The 4,420-nt window shown below is 42.5% G+C and overlaps 1 long non-coding RNA gene across 1 annotated transcript; it reads right to left on the reverse strand.

Annotated features, from left to right (window-relative positions):
- Positions 1-219: 219 nt before the first annotated feature.
- Positions 220-2,338, reverse strand: LOC309378904. Its single transcript, XR_014172275.1, has 2 exons — positions 2,285-2,338; positions 220-344 (listed from the first exon to the last, which is right to left on the reverse strand). It is a non-coding gene; the product is annotated as an uncharacterized lncRNA (long non-coding RNA).
- Between the last annotated feature and the right edge of the window lie 2,082 nt (positions 2,339-4,420).

Genomic DNA, 4,420 nt, shown 5'->3' on the forward strand with positions numbered 1-4,420 from the left:
AGCAAGGCAGTGAATGCAAACCCCACCACCTTAGCGCAAGGTGCACACAGGTCTATTCCTGCTCTCGTTGGCTGACTCTTCCATGCATCATGTATACAGGTCGCTAGTCTTGAGATGGGGAATCCAGATCTGTTTACGTGACTATCTCCCCAGAATTGTTAAGAGGAATCTTTTTGCCCAGACACTGCTTTTTGCGTTTAGCCATCACAACTGTATCAGTTCCCGGTAACAACTCATTACCTTTATTAACATCATCATCAATCATAGTCATCATCCTTGCTTTCTCTCTGTAGAGCCAACGGTGTATGATTGGTGCATCAAAAGATATCGATTCTGCTCCCCGACTGTAAATTTTTAAAGAGAAGTATAATGAATTATAAATAACAATACTTTCTTCATACACAAATACCTTCATTTATTAGTGAAGACGGCTCTTCAGTCTAGGTTCAAGTGCACTCTTGTTAGTAAGGAAAAGTTGATGGAACTAGCCAAACAGCTCTACCTTTTTTTTTATGGCAGAAAGATACTAAATCCATGTTGCCTCAAATCTAACATTTTGCATTATGCACAGGGCACGGGGGAGATTTGTATTTAAGGAACGTCTGTTTCATGTGTCCAAAATCACAATGCACCAAATTTCACAACGGAAAAGGCCTGTTCCAGAAATCAGAGGATGAAGGATAGCACCCAGCAAAGGGAATTTCTCAGTGCAAATTGGGGTAAACTGCCTCTTGCCTCTGCTGGTACCCAGCCATCTGGACCCTGAATCTGGATAGAAATGTACATCTCCAGCAAATAAATCTCCATTGCAGCAATGCTCATTTGCATATTTGTTTGTTGTTTGGTTAGTTGGTTGGTTGGTTTGGACCACACCTGTCCATCAAATGGTGCATATAGGTCTTCCTGGACCAAGTCTTTGTATCAGGCACAGGAAACTTCTAAATTAGGCCCAGTGGTGTGTGTTTCTGTCTGCGTGTCTGTATTTGGTGCAAAATTGAAAAGGCAAGTGGAGGATGCTGTTCTGCCTCCTTTCTCTCTTGTTGCTGCTCGGATGCTCAGAGAGCAGAGGTGAACCAGCAGTGACAGCCACACCCTCTAACTTTCCTCAGATGAAAACAGGGACTCCCCTCAACGGACCTTTCTCAGCCTCCTATTTTTTGTCCACCACCACCCAAAGCATTTCCTGTCAGAAGAAGGGTGAGTGCCACCACTACTTTAGCAATGGGACACAGCACATATTCTCCCTGTCCTGAGAAACCCCTTAATCCTGATTTTATTTTATTTTATTCTTTGGTAGATGTACAAAAAAGAAAATCACACACTAACATATAAATGTTGGAGAGTGTTATGTACTGAAGTTCTCAGCCTGGGCCAACAGGGGGATACTGTAGATAGTTTTCACTCAGGTTCACATATGCAAATAAGGAATTGAAAGTGACGTTCAGTGATTGGATAGTTACAGAAAGTGGTTACTGTTGCGTTGTAGTGCCCCACAAATAACCCAGAGGTGCATTTTAAATAAAAGCACACATTCTACTCATGTAAAAACACCAGGCAGGCCCCACAAATAACCCAGAGATGCATTTTAAATAAAAGCACACATTCTGCTCATGTAAAAACACACTGATTCCCAGACTGTCTGCAGGCCAGACTGAAAAAGCAATTGGGCCAGATCCGGCCCCCGGGCCTTAGGTTGCATACCCCTTCTCTAAACTTTTTTTTTTTAAGGAAAAAAAAGGACTGGGAGATGCCAATGCCTGGCCCTGCCAGTTCCACCAATTGATTGCAAGGCCAGAGAGTGCCCATATGAGATCTGCTTGCCCACAGTTCTGGCCTGGCTCCAATAGGCTTTACTGCCCCCTTTGAAAGATCAGATCCCACTTTTAACCTGAACAGCTTCCTGACCTGTGAACGCTCCAACAACTGAATCTCCAAATGCATATTGCTTACCGAAAGCCAATGCAAATATACGGCTTAAAATCATTGGGGTGGGTGGGGGGGTTCTTAGGTCATTTGAAATCCATTCCTGACTTCCTGCCCATGACTACCTCTTTTGTTCTGGCCTCTCTCTCTCTCTCTCTCTCTCTCTCTCTCTCTCTCTCTCTCTCTCCTTCCTCCCTCGTTCCCCCTCCAGACCTGTCACCCATTTCATTTAAGCACTTAGCTCCCTTCTAATGAATGAATTGGCATTTCATATTACCTTATTATCCTATAAAGCCAAATGCATACTCAATAACATTAACGGTAATTTCTCATAAAGAGACATTATCGATTGGGGTGCTACCTGTAAGCATTGAAAATTGCAGCCTCCACACAGAGCCTTCCACATCTGGGGCCTGAAGAATTAAAGAAAAATTAAATTTGACAGCAGTAAATTCACAGGCACAATCGAGGCACCAATTTATATGCAAAATGAAATGCTTTATGAAAATTTCCTCTATTTTCTCACGGAGATTTGGAGGGTTGCGGGGGGGGGGAGAGATTTCACTAGATGCCTCTTCCTCTAATATCCCTCTACTTAAATATTATACCGCAGCCAGTGCTGACTCCCTTTGATGTATAAATAATCAAGTTAAATTATATGCAGCAAGGAGACTGGTTGCTCTGCCATTCTTATTTTACAAAGTAATTTCTACCCTAGAGGGTCAAATTTCCCTGACAAATTCTTAATTACTATGTTGCAACAGCAGCAGAATCTATTTGTGCATAAATCCTGATCATTCCCATGTGGTAAGTAACTAATATTACCAACCATTTCACTTGGCCTGTTCACTGAACTCCATAATTAGATAATACTTTTGATGATGGTACATTTGAAGTCTTAATCCATTTAATTTTTTATGAGATTTTTTTTTTATTTTAATAGGGATATGCTAGTGACCGCTGCCTATTTAAAAAATCATTAAAATTCTGTCCACAGCAGTAATAAAGATTAAAGATTACTAATATGGCATTCATAACTTTGCTGGTTTTCTCGAAATCCAGGGCTTAAGGTAAATGGTAAAGGTCATTTAATATGTTAGTCCCTAATTATAAGCCTGGGTAATAGGTTTCTTTTCTAATTATCCGGCTCTGTGTGTGTGTGTGTGTGTGTGCGTGCATGTGTGTGTGCGCGCGCACATACATACATACACACGCACACACTCTTAGGTTGCTATAAGGAAGTGGGAGCACCAGGGTAAGGGAAATAAATAATCTTGGAATTAAGGCTCTGAGCATTGATGAAAGTCGGTAATGCATGATGATTAACTGGATAAAAGTGTATGTTTGAATGTCTTGCCTTGCAGCACCTTACAAAAAGATGCAGCATCCATTTACCAGCAGAAAATGAAGGAGAAAAGGTCATTTCGAAAGATTAATACCTTTTTAGTTTAATACCAAACATTGACAAATAAGATGAAGGCCTTTCGCAACTGTGTTGAAAGCAAGTCAGGAGCTGCTCGAGACCCGAAAAAAGGGAGGGAGGGATGTGTTAGTTTGCCTCGTCGGTGTCGTCAGAAAATGGGCCACCATCCTTGATCGAGAACAGCTGCCAACTCGCATGGTACCTTTCGGCATATGAAATCAGGTCCACGCCCCAAGGCACTTACAATCTAGAATTCAATACTGGGGATAGTAACATGATTGCGTGACTCTTGAGGGCGTAGGTGCCAACTATCTGGGGTCCTGGGCAGTGCCAGATTTAGGTTTGATGAGTCCCATAGCTACTGAAGGTAACAGGGCCCTTTATATGTCCAGCTGTCCTTTGTCAACAACAAATTGTTGCTTTTTTTGTGTTGAATATATGCTATATGGTAATTTATGGACCTAATAGGTATCTAAAGCCATTTGCATGTAACAAAATATGTATTTTATCAAAGTAATCATTGAACTTATCTTATATTTTGGAAATGTTGTTGTTGTTGTTCAGTCATTTAGTCATGTCCGACTCTTCGTGACCCCATGGACCATAGCACGCCAGGCGCTCCTGTCTTCCACTGCCTCCCGCAGTTTGGTCAGACTCATGTTTGTAGCTTCGAGAACACTGTCCAACCATCTCGTCCTCTGTCACCCCCTTCTCCTTGTGCTCTCCATCTTTCCCAACACCAGGGACTTTTCCAGGGAGTCTTCTCTTCCCATGAAGTGACCAAAGTATTGGAGCCTCAGCTTCAGGATCTGTCCTTCCAGTGAGCACTCAGAGCTGATTTCCTTAAGAATGGAGAGTTTTGATCTTCTTGCAGTCCATGGGACTCTCAAGAGTCTCCTCCTTCATGGAAATGTACATCCAGCCCCTCCTATTTTTTTTTGGGGGGGGGACAAGAGAGTGGGGCCCTAAGCTATAGCTTGTTTAGCTTATACGTAAATCCAACACTTGGCCCTGGGTGCCCGAGAACCCACAAAATTCCCCATGAAGCGGCCGGGCTTTTTGGAGCAGGACATT

The sequence above is a fragment of the Podarcis melisellensis genome, assembly GCF_964234715.1.
Source record: "Podarcis melisellensis genome assembly, chromosome: 10".
Taxonomy (NCBI): domain Eukaryota; kingdom Metazoa; phylum Chordata; class Lepidosauria; order Squamata; family Lacertidae; genus Podarcis; species Podarcis melisellensis.